We start from the raw sequence: 19,647 nt of genomic DNA, 5'->3' as shown, positions 1-19,647 counted from the left end.
TCAATATACAATTCTTGAAGCTTTCAAAAATTATTTCAACAATATATCTTTAAATTCGAACCGGTTAAAATCTCCATAATATATTACATAATTTAATAAGTTATTTAACTTAAATTTAATCTATAAAAACATTATATATGTCTTGAATAACAAATTTTCGACTAAAATCTTAATTTAAAATTTTCAAAACAATGAATGAACAAATATAAACTAATTAAAATTTCTTAACAATGTATTTTTAAATTTCTACTACCATATATTGTCAAACCTTAATATTTACTCTATATCCAAACAGTAAAATTTTTTTAAACATTATAATAATACTACTAAATAAAACTCTAAATATATAGGAATATTCATTAAAAAAAAAATTGACAATTGTTTGCCTAAATGACCTTCAAAGTCATACTATCTTTTAAAATACTAACACTTTTCTGCCTCCTCTCTCTCTTTCTGTGCCCTTGGAGAACGGCACGGAACCTCTCCATTACACGCCCTTTCCACTTAGACGTACTGAGAAAAACAGCATTGATGAGCAGGAGGCTTAGCGAGGCTGAGAAAAACCCCGATTTTTCAGTTCCAGTTGAAGTCCCATCCCATTCCGCGCGGATTACAGCCGAAGCAACCGCTGAGAATCCAAGATTCAAGAAAAGAACTTTCTTAATTCCCATTGACTTGACCTCCAACCAGGCCTTTGTTACAATAGCTGCGGACTCATCTATATAGGAGCTGTTGTAATCCACTGGTGCTGTGCACACATGCCAGAACATACAGCACTTCTCAGCCTCATAGTAACCTTTTGCAACTGTATCAATAGGTTCATGCTTATGATCATCTGAGATTGAAAGGATACCAGGAAGTTCTGAAAGATGTAGGAGATGGATCGCGAGTTGGTCACTTTTCTTGCCCTCCAAATATAATCAGATACCCGTTACAGGTCGATTTTTAGAGTCAAACTGCAAAATGTAGAACAAAGTAACAACGAACGAGTTTTGGTCTTTAGTATATTGGTTGTATAAAAGAACTAGTAATGTGTAACAGGAAAAGCCAAGTCAATCAGCATAGGTATTTTTGATAACTCAAAGAAAATGTACTGTTCACAGACCCTTTGTGAGACACATTAATAATGGATGAACGCCAAGATCTATGATTAACTAACAAGCGTGCTTTCAAAATAATGTTTAATTATTTGGTAGTTAATTTAATGCCTCTCCCTATTTGAAAGAAAGCCATATAAGGGTCATTTTAGAGGGACATTTCTGAGCAATTATAGCCCCACGCACAGATTAATTAAGCATTCATGATTTCCAGAAATAGTTCAAACATTTTATTAAGTTAATGACGATCAAAACAAAGGAGACATGTACGCTGATACCTCATTCTACGGTATCTTAGATACATTGGCAAGGTATAAGATCATGGTGTCTAGATACTCTTGCTTGGTATGGAAATTGAAAATTAGCACGTGAAAAGGACAAAACCACAAGTTCACAAAAGTTAAAAAGGATAAGAGATGTTAGACAGGAGATCCCTGTGATTTTTGAGTAGCATGAGATATTATCCAAAAAGTGTGATGCTATGACATCTTAGGACAGACCTATCATTTTGCTAACAGTGTAACACATGTATCTTGGATATTGACTGACGTCCAAAATGTCAAAGTCAAGATTGCAAGCAACAAATCCCTCTAAAATCAAAGAAAGAAAATTGAAAAAAAAAAAAAGGGATACAAATCATGTTTACAAGTATCATACAAAATATTACTCCGTTTGATGTAATTTCATCCAAACACCCAAAAATGTCAAACAGTGATTATAGAACTAGAAACCATGGTCTGGAGGGATAAAACCACGGTTTGAGGAAAAGCTAGAATGATGCTTTTGGTAAAATCTATTCTCCGAAATCACTTTTTCCCCATCCAAACATTCTAGGATCATTGCCTTAGGAGAGAAAAGTGTTTGACAGCGAACAAAACATTTTGTTTTTTACCTTCCAATAAAAGCCAGGTTGATACCCTTCTAACAAATAATGATAACTGTGCTTCACTTTGAAGCCACGCCCATTATTTGGTAAAAAGTCACAGATCTCAATTTTGTGAAGATCACATGAAAGAAGTACTAACCAATCCAAAAATATAGTGACCACTGAATGCGTAAATTACCGTTGCATTATTAACATAAAGCTTGGGCCTGGTGAGACTGAACTTAAGTGAGAGCGACATGTTCTTTCTATGTCCAGCACCAAGTCCAAGAGGCAGATCACCATAGACAGGAGCCCACTGTCGAGGCAACTGATATTCGAGGAATTGATGAAGCTCTTCTATTGGAGGTTTATCTGCTTGATGAATGAAAAGTCAAACACTTGTACGAGATAAGAATTGTAATTGAATTCATAAATAAGAGCAAGGTCAAGTCGTCAAGTTATATGATGATTTTCCATGCATACTCACATATCACATGCCTAGGCTTCACTGAAGGGAATAATATCAGCATCTAAAAAACATAAATGAAATCTGAATCAACAATAATCAAGAAATACAAAACAAGATGTAAAATAAAGCTCCAAAAAATAGCTTTCAAACGTGCCAAACTAAAAGAATCATGGGTTTGAACAGACTAGGGGCAATAAATTTTCAGAACAGGTTAGATAGATGCTACAGTAGTTCGAAGAGTCTGATTATTTTCAATTCTCTGCAAATGGACCCTTTGCAGCTCTGTACAGGTTGCAATTGGAGAGAGAAAAACAAGAGTTTTCAATTGTAGAAACTTCTCTCTCCAACTTCTGATGTTGCGAGCTACTCAGTCCCATAGTCTCCAATCTATCTCGCCCTAATTGCACACTGCATTTATTCCTTAAGTGCAAAGGATCCAGATTGTAATTCTTTTCATACTTCAGACAGCTCAGAAAATGAGCTTTCCTAGCTTTAATAAGCAGCATTATCAACTCAAACATTTAAAAGAAGCCAATAAACAGGAGAGAGACCAAAGTCATCATAAGACAGCTATCTACTCACATCTCAGATACAAATTCATTGCATGACTCAAATACCCAATGCCTGGAATAGAGTTCAGCAGCATAGTAAGAGGCACAAATGACATTGATATCACATTAGGTGATTGTGATATGGTTGAGAGCCACAGGTTATAAGATTGACCAGTATCAATACCTCCCCTTCGAACTGAAATGCTCACAATATCCTGTGTTGAAAAATAATATAGATGTTCAAATCTCTGATACGCAGGAAGGATACAAGGTAAGCAAAAGAAAGGCACTGAAATTCTTGACAAGTGCTAACATCATTCTTGGAGAGACTTGTTACGATTGGCCTGCCAGCAGCATGAAAAGGGCTTTGAGCTGCCCAAAGGTTAGCAGGATGATCCTGCAAAGATGGATTCAAATACATTTAGATAAGTAATAACAAAAAATGTAATGCCCGCTTCTTTGCATTATTATATATATTACACTGTTAAATCAAGAGATTAAGCGTATGGTAAACTCAGCCACATACGCAAGAACTATCTGCAGAACAGAATTCATTTAAATGAGCTATAGTTCTAGAATCATGAACACTTAAAGAGATTGTTACATATTTGACCTCTTCACCTGATGAAACAGGTTTAAAATAATCAAATTTCACGGACGAACAGTGTTGCGAGCTGTAAGGACCAATAAAAAAATTGATGAAGAGTTCGAAATCAACAAGCAATTCTTAAGTAGAACGGAAAACATGAGCTTAACACATGTAACCTCATATGCCTCACTCATATTCTAAAATAAATGGATCATTCATTGGCAAAACTGTCATCACTCACAAACATCAAAATTATCATAAATTCATAATTAACCATTCCAGGGTATAAACTTGAGAACCTTTGAAAATCATCACACTTAGGCGTATTAATTTTAAGAGCAAGTAAGAAAGTAGGATGCAGCGGGTCCAGTTCCAGAAAATTTAGAGTCGCATCTATTACCTTTAGATTTCCTGATACTTGGCCAGGATAACTTAGCTCTGCATCCTCAGAAAACCTCTCATCAGCTAATTGTTTGAGCAGTTTCTGCACTTCAATGGGCTGGAGATCTGAACTTCCCAACTGCTTCATATGAACCACATCCCTACCCCCCCATCTTCAACCCAACAATAATATGAGTTCCATATTTTTCAATGAACCTGAGAAGTCATGTTTTATGTTGTTCACTGTTAAACGTCTAAGAGGAAGACCATTCATATTTTCTTACAAAATAAACAAAAACGATTTTTCACCAAAAGACAAAGACAATTCAAACAAATCCAGATACAGTAAGAACCCACACTTAGTCAACTAGCATCTTGAACTGAGAACCATGTTTGTTTATCCCATATATGATACATTGCTAAATATGTTGTCTAAACATAAAGACAAAACAAACCCATCCATTCTAAAATGCTTCACGATTAAGTGCAAAGGATATTCCCTATAAATTTAATTCACACATGATTCATATGCACAGTTGAAATCATCATTATAACATTAAAGTAAAATTATAATGCCATTTAGTAAACTGAAACATTCAAATTCATTGTTCTTCCACATGATTGTCACGTAAACCTTGCAGCTATAATAAGTTTGCTGACTTATAAATTCGTCTTTCAGCTTCTAAGCTCTAAATGATTTATATAGAACTTACACATACAAAAGTCTCCCACTGTAAGGTCAGCAACTACCTCTAAGGGAAAAAATTGATAGTGAGTATTCATGAGTACATCTCACTCATCTGCATAAATAGTAACTCCACTAAAACAGAAACAAAGACCTTAATGCCCCGTGTCTTCTTCTTGTGACTCCATTCATTATCATTTCTCATCATTTTCATCATCAGTATTAGAAATGTTGATGATAGGAGGGAGCGAATGATAATAGTAACGCTTACCCAGCAAGTGCAGCTGGATACCACGAAGAAGGCACTTCCTTAATGACCTTTTCAGAAAGAGTCATGTGAGTCTTGTCTAACCCAATGTTGTACAATGTTATAAACCAGCCATCAAAAGCAAGGGCTTTTGTGGAAGATGCATCCTTTGACCAGACCTGTTTCATGTCAAACATGGCGTTGAAAAGGCCAGATGGTAGTTTTCCCAACAAAGACAGTTCTTGATTGAATTGATTAGACATCTGCAATATATTATATATAGCAAAATTGTAAGCTCCTATTAATGCCTTACTCTCACCAAATCCATTAACAGTCTCCCAATATTCGCTCTTGATTTTAGCTCCATGGTAGGGCGAAAAACAAGCATGAATTCAACCCAAAAAAAAAAAAAGAAGGAAGGGCTAAAATTTGCAACAAGCTCAACAGGAACTTTAACATGAACAATATTCAAATGTATATCATCGAGGCCTTTCATCCATTGTTAAGATAGCATTGTACCAAACACCCATAATTTAGGACACACCAGCAAGCTAACGATAATACCATAAAACACCAGTGAGTAGCGTGAATTTGGTTCTAGTAGCTCCTTATTTAGTAAATTCAATGATTGAGAATGCTTCAATTGCAACTTCCAAACAAAGAAGAATGAGTATCAGACGACGCAATACAAGAATATCACATTGTTTTAAATGTTAACATTCAGATATGAGGCGCATATATGTATGTACATATTCAACGAATTAAGACATGAAAAATGAACGGTATTAAAAAAAAAAAAATTGAGGTTTCAACAAGCATTTCAAACATAAAATAAACACGTTCATAATGAATTACTCCCTCTGGTTCTAAATATAGAACTCTTTTCCTTAGCCCTAAACATATGATCGTATGCAATATTTATCAGTCATCATCAAATATACTCCTATTTAATTTATGTAAAAGTGGGTGATGTAACAATAATAAAAGTGGATTTGGGAAAAAAGTATGATTTTTTAAGAGATTAAAGGTAGTTAACTAGCTTTAATTGCCCTCCATAAGCCGCGAGATTCGGTGAAAAGGGCTAAAAGTGTTAGGACTAGATGGAATATAAAGATAAATTAAATCAAAACTATTATTTTCAGTTCAAATTAAATTTCAAACTTTATTTCAATATTATTGAAACAACAAAGATCATTTATGTGTGTTTATGTGTGTATAAAGAGAGGCTTAACCATTCATGGCGAGCAGAGCACTACAGGGAACTACAGTGAATTGATACACAACCAATATGTGAAAAATAAGAATCTTAAGAATCTTAATCACTTGATTAAACGTCAGCACATCGGAGCGGAACCTGTTGCGCTCACCTTTCTCGCACTCGATGGAGGTGGGAACGTCGGAAACGACAACCCCACCAGGGAAGACGGCGTCCCCCATCTCCTTCTGATTAATGTTGATCAACCTCTCGGTTTTGCAAGAAGAGAATCGTACATCTTTGCAGAGATCGTATCCAAGCCCAATAACAGAGACGGCTTTCTCCGCCGCCGACTGGGGATTCAAGTCCGCCATACTGCCCATACTCAATGCTCCTTTAACCTCTCCGAAGCTACAATAGCAATACTGATTAATTTTCCAGTTGTTGAATATAAGAAAGAGGAAATAGGTAAGAAAAAAAATGTACAGTGTATTTAATAAGGCAAATAAAGAAAAATTTATTAATTTAATGTATTCCTTAATATGTAGAAATGAGGTATCAATGACTTGCATATATAACAGCAATATGCAACTCTTATGAGAATGGATAAGTCATCAACTTTGAAAAGGAACAAGTTTTCAAATTTCTCCATGTCTACAACTATAAATTACATTCAAGAATGGATAGCATTTGCAATTAATGAGACGTTAAATAGGATAATCTTAGAAAAATGTAACTAATACCTCATTTGATGAGTTATAACAAGGACTCATATGAAACATATTTTTAACAAGTGTGCAACTTTTTTTCATTTTGACTATATGTAAAATGGAAAGCATTTATACATCATTAAAGATATGTTACCTCTCGCTAAAAATGAGTTACACCTGCTGAAAATTAATTATACTTACCCAATGAAATGAATATCTAAGTACCTTTGGATAATAAATTTTGCAATGAGCGATTTTTTAGCCAGTTAATATAAATCTACTGTATGCTCTTGTCAAGAGAAAAATATACTATATACACCATTTATTAACACTCAATGTCTTTGCTGGGAAAAAAACTCTCAATGTCAATTCACTATTCATTTTGAAGATTATGGGCTGACACGCGTGATACAAATCTAGTTTAAATTAAACAGTACTTCTTATATACTTAATATAAGACCTATTTAACTAATTTGATTAGATTAAGGAAGTTAGGTAACTTAGTTAATTATAAAAAATATAATATGTTTTTCCCAAAACATCATAATCATTTTTCTTAATATTCTCCCTTCCTTTTCTGTTTGATTATAGTTGAAGGAGTATTTATAAGAGTAATTTAGAAAAAATTGATAAATATAATAAATAGGTTTATATTTAATACCAAAATTAACTCAATAATTAGGTCTTATATTAAAAACTGAAGGAGTATTTACTAACAAAAAAAAATTATGGTTCATATTATCTATAAAAATTACTGTAAATTTGGTCCTAATTTCTTTTTTCATCTTACGGAAAATTATTGGCCAAAATATTATAGAAAGTTACATCAAAGAATTAAACGACAGTACGTAGTATTTATCATGAAAATCAATATCAATGCATGTATATGTATAGTATATAAAACAAATTACTCTATTTTGAAGTTGTAAATAGTATAATTACTCACATAAAAATAATATATATATATATAATAATAAATACAAGTTAATGAATGGTCTATACGGAAGAAGAAATTCTTTGCCCTTAAAAACTTTATTGTATCAAGGACTTCAAAGTTTCCTAAATTTTATTCCGTATTTTATTGACTAGCAATATTTTAATGCGAAATAGCCATTGGTTAATCAATAAAAAAAAAAAGAGTTATAAAATTGTAGCTTACAATGCAGATTACGAAGTTGGCCTATCTTTGAGCCATTATTGTTGGCCGGAATATTTTTTTAAGTTCAAATTCTCAAAAATTTTGTATTACAAAAAGTTCAATTTATCACCATCAACAATGATTTCCCATAATCTTCAAAATAGTTTTCAAAGATAAATAGTTGTTGTTCATTAGAATCCTTGCAGATGCTCTGTTACAAAATGATGTCACAGTAAATAAAATTCTTCAAATTAACATGTAATAAAAGAAACAGATAGACCTAATAGGTATAAAAATATTAGGCTAAAGTATACTTTTGATCCTTTAACTTTACACAAGGTTTTAGTTTAGTCACTTAACTTTAAAAACTATATTTTTAATCCTTTAATTCTAAAATTATTAAAAAAAATGATGATATTGAGATTTTACATGTTGATAAAATATTTTCAAATGCTAACATATTAATTTTAATTTTAATTTTTAATTTTATTTAATTTTTATTTTGATCCTAAATATAAGATTCCAATTCACTTTGCTTTTCATATTTATACAATTTTTCTCAAGATAGTTCTCTTAATAATTATAATTTTAGCCAACACACTTGATTGGTAAAGATATTTTAGGAAAGACAATACCTATTTATTACAAATAACTAACTTAACTTATTTTTTTAATCTTTTTAAATTTGTCAACTAACTCTTATAATTAGAACCAGAGGTAGTATGTGATGATCTCTCTAAAATATTTGTTTGTATTATTAGATTACAGGTCAGTTTATAATTAAGCAATTTAATTTGAAAAAAAAACCATAAATATAAATATTTTAAAATAATTTATTTAACTTTCTTAATTTTCTCAAATTAATTAACAGTCTTATATTAATAATTAGAGGTAGTATATTATAAAACTTATGCAATTCTCAGTTATTTTATATCTAAATTTAATTTATCAAACTGACTTTTATAAAAATTAATATAAATATAAATTATATTATACTAACTGATTTTTATATTAACTAGGTTTGCAAAAGTGAAGTGAAATGAAAATAGGTTTTGCCACCCAATCCAAACACATCTTAAATCGTTTGGCAAGCAAAACAAAAGACTGATGGCCCACGTGACCTGAATCGGTCATTTTTTGGAAACGAGTTTTCACGGAAGAAATTTAATTACTAAAAAATTTTAGAAGTAGTTCTTATTTCTTACTACTTCTCGCATTTAATATAAAATCTCGTTTAATTTTTATTTTAATTCTAAATACTATCTCCGGTCCTAATTATAAGATCCAGTTGACTAATTTGAGGAGATTAAAGAAATAAGTTAAGTTAATTATTTGTAACAAATAAGTGTTGTCATTCCTAAAATATCCTTGCTAATTAAGTGTGTTGGTTAGAACTATAATTATTAGAAGGACTATCTTCAGAAAAAATGCATAAATATGAGAGACAAAATGGATTGGGGTCTTATAATTAGGACCAAACTAAAAGTCAAACGGGGTCTTATATTAAGGAACGGAGGTAGTATAAGATTTTAATTCACTTTGCTTTTTATATTTATGTATTTTTTTCAAGATAATCCTCTAAATAATAGTAGTTCTAGTCAATATACTTGATTAGTAAGGATATTTTAGAAAATATAACACATATGTGTAACAAATAACTAACTTAACTTGTTACTTTAATCTCTTCAAATTAGTCAACTAACTCTTATATTTAGGACTGAAAATAGTATTACAAAACTTGTTATTGGGTAAATTATTAATGAATTTTAGAATAATTAAATTATTTTCTAGGATCTGATTGAAATTTTCTCCCTTTTCTTTTTTTGTCCACAAAGCTGATCATTTTCTGGGCGGCAGGAGCCGGGTGCTACCAGACTCCGTACTACTTGTTTTATGCCTATTTTCAGTAGACTTCTCAATCTCAATGACGCGATAACGAAATGGACCTCCTTACTCCTTTCTGAAAATGAATTCTTTTATATTCTTCTTTGGTGAAAAAAATTCTTTTATATTTCGTGGGACAAGTTTATTTTTGTAAAATTACTTAAAATAAACAAATTTTTTTGGGTAAAGAAATAAACTAATCTCTATACCAACATAATCTCTCATTCAAACTGGCCCCCTGTATGGGACATCAATAAACTAACTTGCAAAAGCACGAAATCTTATAATTACAAGTAACGTTAATTTTTTTTTCTGTTTATGATTAATGAATTTTACATGATTAAATAGATATATTTTTGAATTATAATTCATAAGATTATTAAATACTATGTGCAAATTTAGTTGAATATATATATATATATATATATAGATATCCTTTTCAGATTTATTTACTGTAAAAATGACATAAAAAATGTAGACGGATGGGGAAAAGAAAAAGAAAACGAAATCTAGATTTTTTTTTTTTTTGGATACAAGAGAAATCTCGATGTAATTTGACGCAGGGATAATATTTTATTGAAAATTAAACTGATCATTCAATCAACCAAGGTCGCAACCAGTTAGAGTAAGACATTTCATAATTAAAATAATAAGATTAAATGCAAATGTACTAAATAATTATAATTAATTATAGTTTATTATAAAAATAATATGTAAATAAAAAGATCTCACCTCAACCAAATAGAACAATCATTCAAAGAGCACTCAGCTCATTTGGGAAACCCACAGAATTAATACTTAAAACCTCCTTTTTTTAATATAAAACTAGCATGTACTTCCCGCGCGATGTGCGGAGCTCATAATTAAGAATTTTTTTAATTTTAATTTGTTAAAGAAACTCACATTCCACCGCAAATAACTATATTATTATAATTCAAAACATTTTATGAATTCACTACACTATATTATTAACTACTATATTTAAATGATTGTGTTTGTTTCATTACATTTGTAGCTTGTGCAAACTAATTACATTAATTTAAAATAACTTCTTAGTATTAATTAGATAGGAGTTATGACATTTTAGCCTTCAATGCACTGTAACAATCATAGTAGTATTATGTATTTAACCTTATCTTTTACGACTGTACTTCCACTTTACATTTGGATGTCATTATTTGCAAATTCCTACATCTTCGAATAGTAGTTAATCTTTTACAATAGTTTTTGCCATTCTGCACAAATGTTTTTCATCATATCATGCTTCTTACTCATATAAAAGATTTATTCAACTTCAATTCTTTACTGAGAAGTGTATTTTTAATATTTCTTTTCAAATAATATAAACCGGTAAAATGCTGATTCAACATCATGATTGATGTACTCAAACTAATTAAAAAAATATTAAGAAAGTAATATTAACATGTAGGAAAAGTGATTCTAAAAAAAAGTTGAAACAATTCTTGTGTTGATCATTTAGTAAAACCTACTCATAGTAGTAATAACATATTTTATATCCTTGATGATTCTCCACCTATTTATCCTTTAGGTAGAGGTTGATGAAGGGTGTTGGTTATGCTTTCCCTTTAGGATTCTTTTTTTTTTTTTTTTAAGTTTTTAGTTTCCACTGTGCCTTTCTTTGAGGTTCTTAGCTTCTAGTTTTTATTCAAAAATCAAAACAACCAACACAAATAAATTGATTACCAATAAGAAGCAAACTTATAAAATTATTGAAACTAAAAAATTAATTGTACTTGATACCTTTAGCATTTCAAAATTATAAAAATATTATAGCACACATAATGTAGGATGAATAATGAGAAGACAAAATGGTCCTTGTTATTTATGCGTAAAAAGTAACTATGACCTGATGGTAAGGGAGGCTACATAGTATGGGGTAAGTATAATTAAGGGGAAGTCTATTAGCATGATTTCTTTTCTAACGTCACATTCCTTTGTGTTTCTAGTTACCATATGGATATGGTCCACATGGTTTTGCTTGCATGAAGCTCACTTTACCCTTGTGTTTTGGTGGGGCAGCCACTAAGTTTGGTGTTTTTTAAGCAAAAAATGTTCGATGAGTGTTAAAGGTTGAACTTGATGAGAATATTTTTTCCACCGGAGATAGTTCTAGTGACAAGAAGATTTTGAATGCATTTATTGTTTTGGAGAAACGAATTCCTGAATGCCTAAAGACCAAGTCAGATAAGGAAATCGAGTAAAGCGGTGCATTAATTTATGTAAGGATATATGAAGCTATTTTAGTTTTATTTGAATTACAAAAAGAACTTACATCTTTCAAGTTAAAAATATTATCTTAAAATAAAAACAAATCTCTTGAATTTCTTTCAACATGATAACAATGTCTCCTTATTAACAGTATTGGTTGCAAACTTCAAACACTCATTTTCACTACCACGCATAACTATAATATTGTTAAATTGATTTGATACCCATGTGATGGATGTCATTAGATAGTATTATAACCAATAAAATCGTGATTTGAAGGCAAAGGACTGATGAATAAAGGGAAAAATCATTAGATTATATTATCGTAACTACATATGCAATAAAAAAAAATCTTACTTTTGCCCTAAAAGAAAAAGGTAGCTGTTAACATTGTTATCAACATGGACCATCCTTTCAATTTAGAGATAAAAAGAAGAAACATAAAGGGCTCCTTTTAATTTGCAGTGCCTGCCATCAACATTTGCCATATTTTAGCAGCCTACCATTGCAGCCAAAATGCCTACATGAGAGCATCGCTCCAATCCTGTGAACTTTTGCGGGTATCTTCAATGGGAGAATGTGTCTTTCACAAAAGAGGCAAGTTATACTTAATATCTACATACCCCAAAAACATGAATCTATTCAAAGGCAGCCCAAACTTTGAAGATGCGTTGTTATTCCATAGAATATTATATGACACTTTCATAAAGAACTTTTGACCAACTAGGCTTTTCATGAGTCATTGAATGAGGAACATTTGCACAAGATAGCCACGTTGCTTTTCCCATTCATAGGTGTGATCATGAAGAGATCATCAATGTCCGTTTGATTCTTTGACAACCTCCTAACCTATGGTTATGTACACATTGATAACCCAGCATGAGGGAGAATAGAACATAATACATATAATGCAGAACTAAAGAGGGTGAAATTCTCTGAGGAAACAAATGAAAATGAGAATAGAGGGAAATTATGTGCTAAACAATTTGAAATAGGAAAAAAGAAACAAAGAAAATGATAGGTGAAGTGGTCCAATTCTATTATGTTTAAGGCACCCGGGAGATCAACTCTCTTAATAGTATATATAATGGAATGTTTAAGTTCATGGCTTACTATAAAAGATAGTTGGATCCAGTTAATCAAAGGGTAGATATCCAGCGGTCAAAACATATAGAATAACCTCACAAGACCCAACATCTGTTGTTACTCCATTGCAATCCTTGTGACTAAGCACCATATCCAACTTCAACTTTACCCCTTGGACTACATAGTCTGCAGCCCCAAAGCTGAAATCTTTATATTTCTTGGAGAATCTAGCAATAAATTTTCAAGCTGCAGAGAGGAGAAATAACAATCAATAACTGAAAATCATAAGGATAATCAGAAGCTCCCAAGATCCCAGTGTATGCATACACTTAAATCTCTAATAGACTCCCTTGCTGAAACAATAAGCTGTTGGATTTATCTGTTAGCTTCAACTTTACCAAGACAGTTATGGTATGCCTGCACATTCATTTTTTTTTTGAACAAATTATGAAGATCTTAAAGAAATATTAAATGTTTTGAATTAAGGGAAGATGCACTGCTACAGAAAGAGAGCAATGTAATTAACCTAGCTGCATACTCTTAGAAAACTCATCTTAAGAAACTCAACTCCTTTAACTCTCCACCTTTGGAGGAGGAGGCCCCTAGTAAAAGCTCGGCAACTCTACAAGTAAGTGGGGTTTAGACAATAATGTGCCAAAAAAAAAAACAAAAGAAAGCAAACATACATTTGCTGAAATTATAAGAGTTTAATGAATAAAAACAATTTACACATCAAATATATGATTGAAAGACACCTCTACGAGTTTCTGAACTTCAAGATGCAATTGAGCATCCTTTTTCTGCAATGATGCTTCTTTCTTGCACCAGCCAGAGCCCTATAGACATAATTCTCCAAGCTCAATGCACAACAAATAATGAACAGTAATAGAAAGAGGCAAAAAAGAGCAGAAAAAAATATAATACTGAACATCATGCTAGTACTTACAAATGTAAATTATGGTTTTCCATGGAACATAAGGAAGAGGCATCATGGCAGATGTTAACAGCATATCTATCGGTTAAAAGAGCACAACGGAAATTATAGAAACTATCGATGCTTCCTCATATTCAAAAATATTAGTCTCCTCTATCAACATCTGCATACATGAGAAGGAAACACATGTTTATTATATAACAAAAATAACAGAAATTTTTTCATCCACAAATTGACATTGGAAACCAAATAAATGAGCTAATACCTTTGGTAATCGATAGAAATATCCTCCACCATGCAATAGGGCAAATGCACTCCTCTGTGTTGTGAAGAGACAGAATAACTTATTATAAAATAACAGAAAACAAAGAAATTTAACAGCCAACAAATTGATATTGGAAGCCAAATAAATGAACATAGATGTTTCAGAAAGTATGAGAGCCACCCACTATGGTTTGTTGCTACTAATTTTATGAGGAAAACGAATCTGAGGCAAGAATGAGGGAGAGTGAGAAGTCAAAGATATCTGAGAGAGGAAAGGGCTTCGGGGAAGGGAAAAGAAGGGAGCAATGGTCAGCTCTGAGGGAGAAGATGATGCTCCTCGATTTAGGTCGCCATCTTCGTGTCTTAGCCTTATGTAGCAGAAGAAACCACCAGCTCTACGCTAGAGTCATCCCTTCAAAACTGATTGGATATGGGAACTCTTGGCGCTTGAATATGAAGGATGAAGGCAGCATCACAGCCGCTGGGCTAGGAATGAATCATGGAAATCATTGATGGAATGAATCGAGGAGCCATCAAGTGAAAAGAGAGAGTGGAGGAAGAGAAAATCGATGAAAAGCCGATGGAGGGAACCAGGCGAGATTCAATGTCAGGGGAGCGGGTTTAAATGTATGAGATGCCGAATTCAAAATTCAAAATTTGAAAACGATTAGAGAGATGAGAATGTAGTGGAGAGAACCTTTTGAAATCTTTCTTTTAGTTTTGATGCCTGAAGGAGGGCTAGTCAAATGATTTTGAATTTTGTATTTGAATGGAACATTGCCTGCATCAAGGACCAACCCAAAATGGAAATATATGCTCTCTTGAATCTAGAGTTCATTGTCCTCTTCTCCATCTTCATGTTTCTGCGCCACCTGCAATTCAGCCTTATGCAATTCTGCATCACTGCGATGATGAATGCCCTGCTTCACTCTATTCTACCTTTTCCGTTGTTTCAGCCTTCATGACAGCAGCTTCTCTCTCCCGCTTCAAGCCGTGCCGTGAAAATTAAAAATTTCTTTCTCCGTTGATTTCAAACCGTCTTATGAAAATTGAAATAGGATGGAAGTTTTATTTTTTTTTCTTAATATCCACCTTTGATATTTTTTATTTAAATTTACATAAAAAATTATATATTTGATAATAATTCTTGTCATGGATTTTAAAAATTAAAAATTTTGTTAGATTATAACAAATAATATAAAATTTTATAAGATTTTATTTTTAAATGATACTTATAAGAATAGTGAATAATTGTAAAAAAAAAATTTACCAGCATGAATATTTGTAAAAATAATCTTCAATGATTCATAAAAAATAATATTTCTAGGGATATGGAATAATTTTAAAACAATCTTCAACAACCACCATAAAAAATATTTTTTCTATTTTCGTCTTTTAAATATTTAAAGAAGACAAGAAAAAGAAAATATCTTGTTATCCACCATAATTTTTATCTTGTATTTAATATTTAAAAAGTAATTTCTAAGGATATGGAATAATTTAAAAATAATCTTCAATAACTGCCTTAAAAGAAATTTTCTATTTTCATTTTTTTGAATATTTAAAAAAGCCAAGAAAGAGAAAATATTTTATTTTTAACAATAATTCTTGTCTTGTATTTAAAATAAAGAAAATAAATTTACAAAATAAGATTTTATAAAATCATATTAATAATAAAAGATAGTATTAAGAGTTTTTTTAATAATTTACTAATCTATAATTTAAAAAATAATCTTCAACATCCTTCAAAAATAATATTTCTAGTTTTACATTTTTTATATGTTTTAAAAAAGCAAGAAAGATAAATATTTTCAATGGCTTTTGTCTGATTACATTTCAAAGCCTCTTAAAACAATGCTGCACGCACCCACTAAGGGTGTGTTTGGATGACTTCAAACCGTGGTTTGGAAAAGTGATTCTGGAGAATAGATTCTGTGGAGAATAGATTCTGTGGAGAATAGATTCTGAGAAAAAGTGATTCTGAGAAGTGAGAGTGTTTGGATAGTTATTACCAGAAGTGCTTTTGACATGTGGAAATGACCAAAAAGGGTATAAGTTAATATGATAATTATATAAGGGATAGATTTTATGATTTATTTTGATTTGAAGAAATAAAATTGTTAATGAAATAATTTTTACTAACATAATTAATAATATATAAGATAATATAATTAATACATAATTAATATGTGTACATATATTTATAAAACATAATATTAAATATGTTTATAGAAAAATGATTTTTTTTAGAACAGAAAAATATTAATTTTGTTTAAAGATTGTAAACGTGAAATCCCATAACATTTTTTCATAACTACTTTTTGTAATAACATACTACATGTATAATAACCTCTGATGTTTAATACAATTAATTAATTAATTGTCACCACACATATATATTCATAAAATATAAGAGTGGAAAATATTTTTAGAGAAGATGAATTATTTTGTTGCAAAATAGAATAAACACGTCTTAAAATAATTTATTAATTATTCAAGTAAGTAATAATTAGCTTGAGAATATAAGGCATAATATTAATAAGAGAAATATAAATAAAGAAGTGTCATAATCATTAAGATGATGCATCGATACAAAGCATTTGTAATAGGTTTTGTTTTTAACTACATATTACAATCTATGATAAAAGGAAATAAATAAGACATGACTACTATCCTCGTATTGAATTAACAAGTTCGTCTCTTATGCTGTCACGAACCTGAGCCATGTAAGATGAAGATTGAATTGATGAATGTATACGTGAAAATCTAACCCCATCATCATCATCTTCTGCATAAGTACCTTCTTCTTCCAACTGAACGAATCCAGGATCAGTAATAGATGTCGTTCTAATAAAATTATGTATAGCCATCGTTGCACAAACGATTTTAACTTGTGTTTCAAAATCATAAGATGGCATGTTTTGTAAGATTGCGAACTTTTTTTTCCAAACTCCGAAAGTTCTTTCAATTGTACTCCTTAAACTTGAATGGAAATAATTAAAGATTTCATTGTCATTTTCAAACCCAGATGTCCTTCGAAAATCAGGCAAATGGTAACGCTCCCGTCTGTATGGGCCGAGATATCCATTCGGTGTTGGGTATCCAGCATCCACCAAATAATATTTTCCTATATAAAAAATGAAATTATTGTAAATTATGTTTCTATTGTTAAACTAAATATAAAAAAAAATATAGGAAATAAAAAAATACCTTCAGGTGGATGGGGAAAGTTCATTGAAGGAGTTGTGAGGGCATGATCAAATATCCGAGCATCATGTGCGCTACCTTCCCATCCGGCCAAGACAAAAGTAAAACACATGTCCCAATCACAAACCGCCATGACATTTTGTGACACTGTTCCTTTCCTAGAGATAAATTTAGTTTGATCTGTTGCACTGACGACGCAGGAAACATGTGTGCCATCAATTGCTCCAATAGCATGTTTAAAAAAAGGCCAGTATTTACCAAACCGAATTTTTGTATGAACATGCCGGAATGTTGGATCTTTTGGTTTGATATTAGACATGGCAAGTCTACAGCATGCCATTAGGACATTATGAAAATGTCTGCTAATTGTCTCCCCTGAATGTTGAAATCTTTCTTGCTGCATTCTACTACTAAGTGCATGCCCAACGGTATGTAAAAACATTGCAACTGATTCATGTATCCCTATATTTTTAGTTTCTTTTAGACCATGTTGTTGCAATTCTTCCACCAAACTTAAGAACACATCCCGTTCCATCCTAAACATGTTATAACAACGACTGGAGTTGCCATCTAAAACATCCCTTACCCATATGCAGCCTGTATAAGCACTTGTATGCCGAGGCTCCTTACACAAGTTCAAAGTAGCGTATGCACCAACCAATGCTGCAACTTTGTTAACCCTTTTTTTCCGTCCCTTAGCATGCTCTTCCACATGTTTAATTTCATCATCCATATTCGTTTTATCCTGTGCACATACACATAAAGTTTAGAATTCCTACGTAGAAATTACGAAACATTTATAAAAGTTACAGAGTTGTCTGATTCATATAACAATCCACTGGTCACATAAAACATACACATATGGAACTGTCTAATATAATAAACAAGTCATAAATCCCTAGTATAATGCTCTAAAATGGGTAGAAGTTGTTCCTTCTGATCCTTCAGAGCTGCATACATTTCCCGTGCCTCCGGCCGTTCCATAAGGAGTTGTGTGCACCGTCTAAAGAAATCGGGATCACTGACAACTTCAGGAATTGTTTTCAGGTGAGACAGGACTCCCCTAATTGAAATTTCATAAGCACGCGCTTCTTCTTCCAACCTTCTAGCTTCTGCTCGTGAAATGACCTCATTTCCACGCTCGGCCTCAGAAATATTTGTTTCAGCAATCTTGCTAATTGCATCCGCTATTTTCATAGAGGGAGATGTGCGTTTCTTCTTGACTTCACTCTTCCTTCTGACCCCCAGTGAGCTACTAGGTCGACTCCTACCTCTGCTTGTACCCCCACCACTGGTATCCTGCCTCAATTCAGTGTTGCCTCCACTACCTCCACTATTATCATTGAAGTTCACTGTGTTAAATTCCCCACTTATACCAGTTGGTGCGCCTAAAATTTCATCACTATCTCCGGACCCTTCTTCCAAATCTTCATTCGGTGTTCCTTCACTTGGAAGTGTCATGGAAGAAGGTGCCCATGCCTGTGGTCCAGTTGCAGCCACACTCCCAAATAGTTGAGTCAACTGATCCCTAAATTGAAGTCCTCTTTCTCTGAATTTTTCGTAGTTTGGAACTTCCTGCACATTAGACACCAATAATATCATAAAATATTCCAAAAACAGTAAATATACACAAAATATTAACAAGTAGAGAAAATGTAAGATCAAAATGTTTAATAATTACCCTTATTTTTCTCTCCCACCAATCATCAGTTGCACTGACAGTATTCCTTTCAGTATCCCATCCCAATCCTGTCTCACGAAGCAGCCTATCCCATGTCTGCCACTCCTTTCGTAGGGAATCATATTTATTCTTAAATTGAGCTTTTTCATACACTCTTCCAGTTTTGGCTGTAAAGTTATCACTAAGAATATCCCAAGCTTTCTTTGTTAAGCTAGTACCTTTTCTTTCCCCTTGTTGCACAAGTTCAATGCAGAGGTCAATAAACACTTTTGTGGTTCGTAGGTCCCAGGAAGCTTTCACCGTATTCTTACGCATTATGCTATAGCACAATTATAGCTCTTCAGTCATCACAGGTTGATCAACTCAAAATCAATTGAAATAACACAAGAAAATTGTAATTTTAAATGGCCAGAAAAAATACACCCTTCCTATTCG

At 32.0% G+C, this 19,647-nt stretch overlaps 1 pseudogene; it reads right to left on the bottom strand.

The window, feature by feature from the left end:
* Positions 1-331: 331 nt before the first annotated feature.
* On the bottom strand, positions 332-6,484 carry LOC114736763 (MACPF domain-containing protein NSL1-like; annotated as a pseudogene).
* Between the last annotated feature and the right edge of the window lie 13,163 nt (positions 6,485-19,647).

This window comes from Neltuma alba, unplaced genomic scaffold (genome assembly GCF_004799145.2).
Source record: "Neltuma alba isolate B1F8T4 unplaced genomic scaffold, ASM479914v2 tig00002744_pilon, whole genome shotgun sequence".
Classification (NCBI taxonomy): Eukaryota; Viridiplantae; Streptophyta; class Magnoliopsida; order Fabales; family Fabaceae; genus Neltuma; species Neltuma alba.
Note: the sequence above shows the minus strand (reverse complement) of the source record. Positions and strands in the feature narration are given on the sequence as shown.